General features: G+C 39.7%; 1 protein-coding gene across 3 annotated transcripts in view; it reads left to right on the top strand.

The window, feature by feature from the left end:
• GABRB1 (gamma-aminobutyric acid type A receptor subunit beta1) overlaps positions 1–12,728 on the top strand; it is a 406,197-nt gene that overhangs the window by 217,933 nt on the left and 175,536 nt on the right. The gene's annotated exons all lie outside the window — the stretch shown is intronic.

Below are 12,728 nucleotides of genomic sequence, written 5' to 3'. Positions count from 1 at the left end.
AAAGAGAATTTTTGATCAGAGCATAGTTCTGATTAGATTACTTCTCTCCTCAGAAATCATCAGTTGTCTATGTATTACAGTTGAAGTTATTAAATATGGAATTGAAAACCCCTCGCGCTCTAGATCCAACTCATCTTTTCTGACCTCATGCATCTGTAACCACAACAGACTAGTGGTTATCTGCTTTACTCTAAAGTTAGGGAGACTTGGTTTCAATCTTGGCTCTACTACTTCATTGCTGCCATAAGTGTTGATTAAGCTCCTTATAATGTTCCAGAAATTATTTGGGGAGCTGGAAATACACAAGTGAGCAAGAATACAAGGTTCCTGCTCTCACAGAGCTTGCATATTCTTTCAATAAATACTTGTCAAGAAGGGTCTACTATGTGCCAAGAGGGTCTACTACTATTTGGGTACAGGGGATACAATTGTGAATAAAGCAGACAGACAAGTAAATGAATAAATAAATGCCTGAAGAGACAAACACAAGTATATAATATATGAATATATGTCATTATAATTAGTTTCAAGATTTGATAGGTTGTTCAGGGAAGGCCTGTCTAAGCCGCTGACACTTGGGTTGAGAGCTGGGGGAAGAGCATTCCAGGAGAGGGATTAGCAAGTGCAAATACCCTTGGCAAGAATGTCAAGAGTGAACTTAGACTTATTAGAGTAATAGGAAAGGACTATGTGAGGGAAGGGTGCTGTGACTTTAGGCAAGTTACTTACTCTGTCTTTGCCTCAGTTCCTTCATCTCTGAAATGATACCAATACTATACTTCATCATTTTGTAGTGAGGTTAAAATGAAATAATGCATATGACATGCTTAAAAAGTGGTATTAAACGTTAGATAAATTGTAGTTGTTACCGCCTTCGATGCAACCACTGCACTAGGACTTCATGATACAGTCTCACCTTCCAAGTGCTCCAAACTTCCTATCCCCTCTCCAACATATCTTTTGTTCATGATGTTCCTTTCTTTAAAAAAGAAATCTCATTTCCCTTCATCTTTGTCTATCAAAATACCATCCATATTTCAATATCATCTCTTCCATGAATCCTGCTCTGATTTTACCAGCGAAATTCATTTCTCATCTCTGGGCTTCCTTAATACTTTGTGAACATTCTTTTCAAGCCCAAATCACATTTCCCACTGCCTCACTTCCTTTACTAGATTCTGAGCTTCTTTAGGATGAAACCAAGTGTTCAAATTTTTATCCCCAGCCCTAGCACCTACTCATGACATTACCTTGCCCAATTTATATAAATGCCTGATAAATATTTATCAAACTGATTTGGAATTGAACTAATTCAGTTCACCTTGGGCTTGTCACTTGATCCTTTCCATTATTGCTTAATTTATCAAGAGTGGCTTATGATTTTCTTTAACTTTTCCTAGGAATAATATAGGCCCACTAAACTACAATAGATAGGACCTGATATACAGTAAATTCTCATTGCTCATGGTAGTTACATTCTATAAAGTTTTATAAACACCCAGTTAACAAATACTGAGTCACTGATCTTAGAAGTAATACAGTTAGGCTCCTGTGAATCTCTAGTTACAACATTTTTGTCAACCAAACAATAGTAACCTTATTTAATGTGCATTGATGATTAAAGACACCATATTGAATGTATATTGTTAGCTCATTAACACTGAACTCACAGCCAACAGCAGTATAACTCATGCCTGGATGAAGTTTATCTAGCATACCTATTTTTTCTATAAAGCATATCACAGCCTTCTTGCAGCACTTCAGTTCTACACTTGAGGGCCATTTTAAATAGCAACATCACCAGTGAAACACAAAAAAATGAAAAATATGACACTAAATACATTACAAAAAGGACACTTGTTTACAATATGAGCTGAAACGAGAAGGCAGCTCATCATCTTATTCAGCCTTAGCTGGGAACATGCGTATTGGGCAACTCAAATTTTTCTCTGCTCTGCACAAGTCCACAAATGACCACAAAAGCACTGTGAGTTTTGATCTGGGGGTTACAGATAAAGTTTTGCAAGTAGGCAAGTTCACAAATACAAAATCCATTAATAATGAGGTTTGACTAGATGTGCCTCTGTGGTGTGTTGTTACAGTAATGGTCCCAGATTAAGTCCTGCTTGCCTGTATCCCCATCCTTGTGTATTCCCCTTTCACACTGACTCCGGCTTTGGCCATGGGACCTGCTTTGGTCAACAGGATGTTAGTAAATATGAAGCAATCAGGAGCTTGAAAAGTGCTAGTCATTAGGGCTTGAACTCTTAAAATGCTGCCACCATGTGAAGAAACCAGGACTATTGTGCTAGAGAGGAAGGGATGAGCAGACAGCCAGAATCCACCACCAGACCTGTGCATGAGGCCATCTTCGACCACCTAGCCAGTCAAGCCACAAGATGACTGCAGCACGTAAATCACTCCAGGACAATAAGAAAGCCGCCCAGCTCAGACCATCTTAAATTGCTGAGTTACAGATTGTGAGCAAATAAAATGGTTGTTGTTGTTTGTTTGTTTTTTTATAAATACATTGGTAGACAATGCCCAGCCCATAACCCAGACTTCATCTTTTTTTTTTTAAATTAATTAATTTATTTATTTATTTTTGGCTGTGTTGGGTCTTCGTTTCTGTGCGAGGGCTTTCTCTAGTTGCGGCAAGTGGGGGCCACTCTTCATCGCGGTGCACGGGCCTCTCACTATCGCGGCCTCTCTTGTTGCGGAGCACAGGCTCCAGGTGCGCAGGCTCAGTAGTTGTGGCTCACGGGCCTAGTTGCTCCGCGGCATGTGGGATCCTCCCAGACCAGGGCTCGAACCCATGTCACCTGCATTGGCAGGCAGATTTACAACCACTGCGCCACCAGGGAAGCCCATGATTGTTGTTTTAAGCCATTAACTATTGTAGTAATTTGTTACAAAGTAATAGATAATTTATACAGCCTCCATATTCCTCAGGTCTATAGTTTTAAGAAGATTTTTAAAAATTGTGTACTTCAAAGAAATCTGAAGTTTATTTGCAAATGCTCCATATAATCTTAAATGTTATTTCTCTCATACATTGCATATTAGAATACATTCCTTCTAGATTCTCAAAGAAATCAAATGACATCTTGCCATCCACACTCATCTTAAGCAATGTGATTGCCCACATTTCCCGTAGTTGGCAAGGAAGAGCAATGTTCCCAAGGCAATTGCTTATTCTTCTGATATCCCCACTGGGAGCATTTCTGCAGCAGACTGCACCCACCCTTCCTTCCTTCCTCCTCCCCCTTCCCCTCCCCTTCCCCTTCTTCTTCTTCTTCCTCCTCTCTCTCTCTTCTTTCTTTGTTTCTATCTGCAACAGTAAGCCAAACCTCTCTGAACTGTAAGAGTTTTGTTTTTAATTTCCTTAACTCCCATCCCAGTTAGATTGTAAATTATGAAAACTAAAAATGTCTTATTTTACTATAGGATTTCCAGCAGTGCCTACACTAGTATTTTTCATTTGTTATAGATGCATGTGCATGCATACACAATAAAGTTAGGAGGAAGAAAAACCTAGTACTACCTTTCCAAAAATTGAATTTGGAAGGAAGGTAGATGAGAGACATTGTGAAATAAAATATGTACATATATATCTGACCATACTAATGAACTGTTATTTAATATCTTGCTTATAAACTGTTTATAATATTTTTCTTTATTTTGACTTTTTTTTATTCTTTTATATTAAGCCTGACAACTACAAATCATACTAAAGATTGATGTGCTTTTCTACTTATTTTATGTAAAGGAAGAGCTATGAAGGGAATTAAGAAGAACATGACTTTGGAACATTCAAGCACAGACTTGTAGACTTTGGAGCCTCAGGATTCTTTATAAGAAAGTGCCCATGGTCTAGGAGGCTGGGGTTCTAGCCCACGTGATTATGGATTCCTTTTTCTTTTAATATTCTGTATGTTTGGACTATGACATTTGGAAGACAACTCTTACAGAGAATGGAGAAGGATGAAAAACCATAGACAACAAAGAGTTGAGAGGTCTGTCTCCGACAGGAGTTTCCTTTCCGCTAAAGCAAGAAGTGATGTCCTAATCCATAACAAATTTCTTATAAATCTCTCCTCTATAGTCACTATACCCTAGTTTTGAGGAGAACATATAAGACTTTTTTTAATCTCCACATAATTTCTTCATCGATTGGCTAAATCTATAAAACTTGGTAGTATTGAAAGTTGAATTCTCATAGCAACAATTTAAAGACTTCATAAATTGAAAATATTGAACTGGACCTGAGCCCTGTGCTCCCAGAAAAGGATAGTCATTGAGAAATCTCCCCCTCACCATTTTGCTTTCCAAAGTCCCCTCACCATTTTTTGCTCCAGGAAATGGTCAATCACAAAGAACCCTTCCCCATGTGACTCAAATAAGACTCACTGTCCACTCTTTCTCATGACTCCCAAAAGACTCCAGATGATTCCTTGTTTATCTGCCTATTGTTAAAGAAAAATAATTCTTGCACCTATTAAAACAAGACTTTAATCGAAACTATCGCAATAGGAGTCAACTCTATTGCGATAGGGGAGAGAGATTGCGCTCAACTCCAATTCCAACAAGGAGAAATGGAGATTTGTAGCCAAGGAGTAGAGTGAGGGGATCAGCAGATGTAAAATTGCTAAGAGGAAACATCAAGGGTAGGGGGATTCATGTCAAAAACTGGCCTAACAGGATTCTTGCTAAAAACAAAACAATGACTTATACATCAAAGGTGGGGAGGAAGGACTTGATCAGATATCAAGGGTGCTCTGATATCAAGGTTGGGGTATTCCACTTAGCTGACTTAGCAGGATTCTTGCTAAAGCTAGACTCAACAATAACAGACACAGAAAGCAAAGGTCAAGGGTCTACATGAGACGAGGGCTCAGAGGAGCCTAATTCAAGTTTGGTCAAGGAGTATCTTTGACCCTATACAAAACCCCATCCTGCCCTTCCTTTTCTTTGAGACATTTCTCATTAGTGAAAGTTCTCTATGTTATCATAACCTGAATAAAATCATCTCCTTGATCTTTCCATTCATTTTGCTTTTAAAAATAACATTGGCGTGTTTGTATTACTTTGGAGCAGAAGTTCTCAACCCCAGCTCCAGAGGCTCCAGGAGTCCACGGCCCCTGGAACTGGAGACTGAACTGTGTGACGATGCAAATTTGGGGGAGTAAAGATTTCATACATAGTGTTCATATCAAATTTTCAGGCAAATATGTGTCCCCATAACAATTTAAGAAGTACTGATAGCGGTTTTCCATGTTTTGATTTGTTTTAAGTGTGGGATGGGATTAGTTCTGTGTGATTTAACTCAGAATGGAAGAGACGTGTTCCCTGATTTCCTTAGCGAGGTTCAAATTCACAGGTATCTCTTTTCTCTTTTGAGAAAAATTGAAGAATTGGGTAGGACGATAAGTTAATCGCAGCAATTCTAGGTGTCTTAGGCCCAGAATTAATAATTCTGTGCTAATTCTAGGAGGTTAAGTAATCTTCATAAAACACAGGTTAGGTGAAGTGAAGGTAAAAGTAGCTCTCTTTGGAATGCTAGAAAATAGAATCTGATTCCATTTGTATGGTTATCATTGCCCTTTTAAATTCTCATTATCTCCGTTAATCACAGTGAACTCTTTCAGTACAAATTAATAGTTCATGCAAACCTTATATGTTTCACCCTTCCACAGAAGTTTCTTCAAGTCAATGCTTATGCAGTGGGTCTGAACATACGACCACAAATATTAATTATCAAATATTTTCAAGTATTTTATTTTCTTTAAATCAGGATAAATCTAACTTCAAACCCCCATCCCAGTGGACTGGGAGAGAATTCAATCTCATATATTTCCAGGGCTGCTTTCACTACCCAGGATGGACAACAGTGCAGGGATTATGTCCATTCATTCAACACCTGTAATTAAGCCTGGTACCAAGTATACTATAATCCTCACCATCCAGCATTGCATATTCACTAAATAATTTTTCTCCATGGCATTTATTTCAATATGACAATATAATATATTTCATTTATTTATTTTTTGTCTATTTCCCCACTCTTGAAATGTAAACTCTTATGAGTAGAAATGTTTCTTCTTTTACTCCCCATTGTATCCACACTACCTGGTACCAGGCTTAAAAGCAGGTGCTGAATGAATGGATATAATCCCTGCACTGTTGTCCATCCCTGGGTAATGGGAGTAGCCCTGGAAATGTATAAATTTGACTTCTTATCCAGAAGCTGACTACAGATTCAGTTGCAACAGAGTAATTAGTTCAGCTCATGGAGCCCTGGGACTGAGATGGCTCTGAGCTTAGATTTGTCCTCAATCAAACCAATGGGATTGGGCTTTTGTATCCCCATAGTGACCAAATTGGAAGAGAGAGGGTATCTTAGTTTGCTGGGATTGCCATAACAAAATACCGCAGACTGGGTGGTTTAAACAACAGCAATTTATTTTCTCACAGTTCTGGAGGTTGGCAGTCCAAGGTCAAGGTGTTGGCAGGTTTGGTTTCTCCTGATGCCTTTCTCCTTGGTTTGCAGGTGGCCGCCCTCTTACTACATCTTTATTTGGTTGTCCCCCTGTGCACATATATCTCTCTCTGTGTGTATTCTAATCTCTTCTTCTTATGAGGATACCAGTCAGATTGGATTAGGGTCACTCTAACAGCCTCATTGTAAAATAATTACCTATTTACAAACCCTACCTCCAAAAACAGTCATATTCTGAGGTACTGGGAGTTTAGGGCCACAACATATGAATTTGGATGTAACACAATTCAGCCCATAGCACTCTACCCTGTGGACCTCCTAAATTCATGTCCTTCTCACATGAAAAATAAATTCATTTTTATCCCAACAGCCCAAAATTCTTAACCCACTCCAGCAACACTAAGTCCAAAATCTCATCTAAATAGTATCTAAATCAAGTATGGGAGAGACTCATGATTCTTTTTGAGGCAAAATTCTCCAGCTGTGAACCTGTGAAACCAGACAAGTTATCTGCTTCTAAAATACAACGATGGGACAGGCATAGGAGAGACATTCCCATTCCAGAAGGGAGAAATTGGAGAGAAGAAACAGGGTCATGGGTCCCACGTGTGTGGAATATGCTACCAGAATGCAGAAAAGACTACCAAGTATTTTCCTTCTTTCTCAGTGGTGAAAAATGCGAGATGCAATAATCCCTTTTACATTGGAGGGGATGTCCTTGCATTCTAGACTAACAGACCCTTAAAACTTCACTGATGTGGTAGCTCCCTGAATACCTGTAAGTCTGTCACTCACCCTTTGGAGGGTATGTGTCTTACCAAAGTCTTCAAAGTACTCGCTACTTGTCGCTGGTTAACATGATGTCATAAAATAGGACTGGGCAGAGGGGCAAGTTGATCTGTAGGGCAGTGGCAAGAGGGGTCTCGGCTAATTCCACAGGATGATCGGAGTTATACGAGCTTTCAGAGTTGACCTTGTGTTTCCCCACGGTGCTGAGCAGTCATTAGATGCCCCTGGTGAAGGGGCAGAAATTTGGGCCACTCAGTTCACTTCACTGAAGATCAATTCCTGGAGAGGGACCTGTAGATGAGTCCTTTGGTCTTAAAGGAAGATCTGTGTGATGCACACTTATCCACTACAACATGGATTCATGCTCTTATTCTTAATGGCCAATGTGAGATAACAACTATTGTTTTAGTGAGGCTAAATAATTTGTCTCGGGCTATGCAACCAGTAAACGGCAGAGCTGAAATCAAACTAGGGGGATTCACACAAGCTTCTTTACCCCTAAGCATTCCACTCTAATACCTGAAAAAAAGAAAAAGGAAAACAGCACACTTGATCCAGGCTCTTAGGGAGGGTACCAGGACCAGGTATTTAATGGGAAAAAAAACGAACAGAATAATTTTATCTACTCTCACCATAGTGTTTTCACTATGATAAATCTTTTTACACTATTCCTCCTCCCACCTCAAGCCCAAGAACCTTTTTCAGATTCAGGCTTAGGGCTGAGCTAACATGTTTCTCTGTCATGTCATATCCATGGCTTTATTATGCTGTATCTCAAGCCAGGGAACACTGGGGATTGGAAGATCTTTCTCCAGGTCTAGAAGTCATTTGAAAATCCAAGGCCCCTGCTCCACCCTCTGGAGCAGCCAACTCCTAAATAATATTCAAACTTCCTGTGTCTGCCAGGATAGGAAACAGAAGGCACATTCAAAGTCGGTTATTCATAGAGTTTAATTGAGGGACTCCTCAAAGGTGAGGCAGAGTTAAGGAAACCAGCATGTAGATAGAGCAGTGCCTGGGACTAGCAATAATGAGGACCCTTAAACTTGAAGGATGAGGTGAGGGAGAAAGTAGCTTTATAAGAGGGCCACCTGACACCGCCAACTGGGGGAGCCCACAAGGAGAGAGCTGGAGTGATAGATACCCTGGCTTCACTGCCCTCCTCCAACCTCTTGCTGCTGCCACTCATTAACCAGATGCAAAAAGAACCCAAAGGGGCATGGGAGCCCTCTGAACAGTTCATACAGGGTAGCATCCTGGGGCATGGAAGGGAGCAGGTAAAGGATGGAGACTGGGTCTGGAGGAGCAAATGGAGAATATCAAACACACTTTTTAACTCTATTACATTGTGCCTTAGGTAGCATCAGTTTGGGTGTAGTGGGTCTTACAAGCCTAGTCCAAGTGGAGACACACCTAGAACTTTCTTATTGCCAGCATAGGTGTATGTGCCCATAGTGTGGTGGGTGAGAGAGGGGAGGAAGTATGAAGGAGATGAAGAAGAGCAGAAAGAGACTTTAAAAACTCTAATCCATTACACATAAGGAGAGAATTGAGGTTAATGTATGCTTAATTCAGGGACAAGTGTCTGATAGTGTTTTTTTAAGGGAATTATCCTTCACCAGAGATATTTACATAACTCTGTGACATTATATAATATTATGTAATATAGGTTCTTTCTGTCCTTGGGCTGCAATCCACAGAAACATTCTATCAGTGAGGTTGAGTTATAATTAGATTCTTCTAGCATGATGCAGTGAACAGTGGACAGTGCATGCGGGCTTTAAGTCAGACTCTTCTGTGTAAGATTGGGCAAATTATTTAACCCCTCAAACGAGCCCAATTTCTTCCCCAAATGAGTATAATAACAACAGTCACCATTTATATAGCACAGCCAGGCACTGTGCTGGTGAAGTGGACATACTCATATGTCCACTTTACAGATGAAGAAAAAGATACTTGGAGAGGTGAAATAATTTTCCCATGGCTACTAAAAGGTGGAGCCAGGATTTCAACCCAGTCTGTCTGACTTCAAAACTCTAGATCTTAATCACTATGCTGAACTCTAGTTCAAATTACTTTTGAGAAAATTAAGTGAACTAAATTTTTTGAAGTGCTTGACTCAAACCTGACATATGTATGATGTTCAACACGTTTGCCAAAAGAAATTGAATGAATGAATGAAACTCTTGCTGAAAGCCCATTCAGTATTGTAATAGTTTATTTAATAGGAAAGGCCCAATGCATGACAAGGAAAGGGCATAGAGAAAGAAGTAATATTTATGTGGCACTGACTGTACCACGTGCACTAGGTAGGTACAGTTTACTGATTGGTTGGTGTGACCCAAGTGTCAAATAATTCTGTATTGATTGAAGCAAGAAAAAGAGTATGTCCAAGCAAAAATGGACTTTTGGTAACCATAATGTCTATAGTAGGCTACAAGTAATGCCCCCTCAAAGATACAGTCACTTCCTAATCCCCCAACCTATGAATATTCCCTTATATGGCAAAAGAGTGAAAATCATCTTATTTTGCAAACAATGTAACTAAATTAAGGATCTAGAGAGAAGTTGCTTATCCTGGATTATCTAGGTGGGCCTGAAATGCTATCACATGTATCCTTATAAGAGAGAGACAGAGGGAGTTTTGAGACAGACACACACAGAGGAGAAGGCAGTATGAAGAGAGAGGCAAATATTGGAGTGATGGGGCCACAAGTTAAGAAATGTTTCACTTCAGAAGCCACCAGAAACTAGAAAAGACAGGGAAGGGATTCCCTACTAGAGCCTCAGGAGAGAGTGTGGTCCTGCCAACACTTGATTTCGGGATTCTGGCTTCCAGAAATGTAAGAGAATACATTTCTGTTGGTTTAAGTCACCAAATGTGTGGTAATTGGTGACAACAGTGATAGGAAACTAATACACTGTCTTTACAAGTGATACTTGCTTAGATTGTGCTACCTTTTGAAGGTAACTTTTGACAAAATAAATTATTGTCACTATAATAAAGACTGAATTCTTTAGGAAATATATTATTAATTGCTATAAAAAATAGAAAACCCAAATATTTCATTGAAGAACTACCTTTCATTTCCCCAAAGCCTTGAGGCTAACTAAAAGAAAGAGGTTTCTACCAATGAATTACATGAGTATGTGGTGTGGGGAAGGATTGGATGACAGGAAAGAAGGAAGTTGAGCTTGAAGTGGGCAGTGGCAATGCTGCTGGAGGGGGTGCCCATTGTATCTTTCCATAAACCATGGCCAGTAGCATAATGTTATGGATACCTCTGGAAAGTGATAAAAAGATGTTGGTTCACAAAATCAGAAATTTCCTGGTTGATATCTGAAACTGACCCCCATACATGGAGGGCAAGGAGAGACCAAAAAAAGAAAAAGGCAGACCACTCCAGATTGGTAAGTGGCAGTGTTAATAAGCAAGGGAACTTATTTACAAAGCTTGTCTTAGGCGGTCACAAGATGAATAGATCTCTGCACCTGCCCACCAGAATCTTAAAAGTATATATAGAGGCCTTAACTGGGTTCAGTCATATATTCAGTCCAGACGGTCTCAACAATACCTTGCTCTCTCAAGGCTGCATCCTTGAAGTGGCTCCTACTATAGGAATGGTGAGAAGAACATATATTTCAAGGATGGAGAGGGGGTGTGGAGCCTCTGAATGCCTGGGTCCAGCAGCCATGTCCTCTCAATGACCTTCTCCAACAAACGACCACCCAAATCTATACACAGAGATAAGAAGGACCTCAAGCACCTCAGTGACAGGGGGATTTGGAGAGATATAGTAGCAGGGAGAGAGAGGATACTCAGTGGCCCCCCTTGGAGAGGCTAAAAGTTCAGTGACTATGATGACACAGATTCAGTTCTGACCTGAGCAGAGAGATAGCATTTGAAGGAAGCTAGCTGAGCAGGGACACGGTTTCATGGGTCGAATCAAAGAAACCATGAATACCAATGCTTAACATTGAACTTGCGGAGTATTTTCTCTCCTGAGTGTCTGTCATCCCATAACAATGTGAGGACAGGTCTCCATTCTGTTGGTTAGAAATACCAGTGTCTAAAACAACACGTGGAACAATGTGAGTGTTCACCAATTGTATGCTGAAGAATGAACTTTCAGTGGAACCCATTTGTGTTATTGTGGGAGGGGAGGACATTCTAAAAGACCTCAAATGGGGGCTGTTATTTGGAATCTGCCCTTTATTGTCTTAGGAATAACTTCTGAATATCCAGTGGAAGGCAGCCAAGGGGCTGCCCAATTCCATATGATGGACCCTCATTTTGAGGGTTTTCTCAGACTGGGCCTCTTAGCGGGGCTGGATTTATAAGGTAAAAAGGCTTAAAGTCTTTAACACCTACCAGTTCAGTCTACAGTTAAAAAACAGAACCTCTAGGACTAGGGATAAGCTGCAGAATGCTGAACCAGAAGCAAAATTTCTTGAATCCCAATCCTTTGTTCCATCCTAGAGCCACATTGGCATTGGTGAGGCTTTAGAAGCTCCTGGAAGATTCCTATCAATTTACTAATAACTAAGGCCTTTTATGTTAAAACAACAGTGCATGATGTTTAGTAAAATTGATTTTTTTTCCATAAGAGACGTTTGAAATAAATTAGCTGTTTCAAGAGAATCATGGTTGTCAGCAAATGGAAATATCATATGCTTAACTCAAATCACAGCAACGTTCTGTGTTAGTCATTTGATTTCTTTGGGCCTCACTTCTTTCATCTGTAAAATAAGGAGGTTGAAAAAAATAATTATAGCCATGTTAATAGTCACCAATGGTCTAGAAATCTATGACGCAATCACTAAGAGCTGGAAATGTTCTGCTTTTATGATGATAAATCACTTCCTTACTGCTGTAAATGTACTTAGAAAGAAATCAAAATTTACTGGAAGGCAATGGAAATTAGTCTATTATATGGTACTTTTTACTACTGAACAACACAAAGTGACAAAGCAACAGTTACCTGGGAACTGTAAGCCCTGGAGACTGACAAATCCAATGATTTGAGGGACTGGATTAGCCTTTAGTATTGACCAGAGAAATATTGTGAGCTCTTTGAGTACATGAACCATGTTTGCTACATGCCTGAAACATAATAGCAGACACTTATGTTTACTATAGAGCCTATTGTCAGACTTTATTTCCAGACACAGGCATGATAAAGAAAACTAGAATTTCTTACAAGTTTTCAGCATTATATCCATGTTCAACTCTGTTGGAGTTTCAATAAAGGTTTTCCATGGCAACAAATTAATGATGGTCATAATTACAGCACACTGTATTTTTAATATTCCATTGTATATATGTGCCACATCTTCTTTATCCATTCATCTGTTGATGGACACTTAGGTTGCTTCCATGTCCTGGCTATTGTAAATAGTACTGCAATGAACATTGTGGTACATGACTCTTTTTGAATTA

The sequence above is a fragment of the Balaenoptera acutorostrata genome, chromosome 5 (assembly GCF_949987535.1).
Source record: "Balaenoptera acutorostrata chromosome 5, mBalAcu1.1, whole genome shotgun sequence".
Taxonomy (NCBI): Eukaryota; Metazoa; Chordata; class Mammalia; order Artiodactyla; family Balaenopteridae; genus Balaenoptera; species Balaenoptera acutorostrata.
Note: the sequence above shows the minus strand (reverse complement) of the source record. Positions and strands in the feature narration are given on the sequence as shown.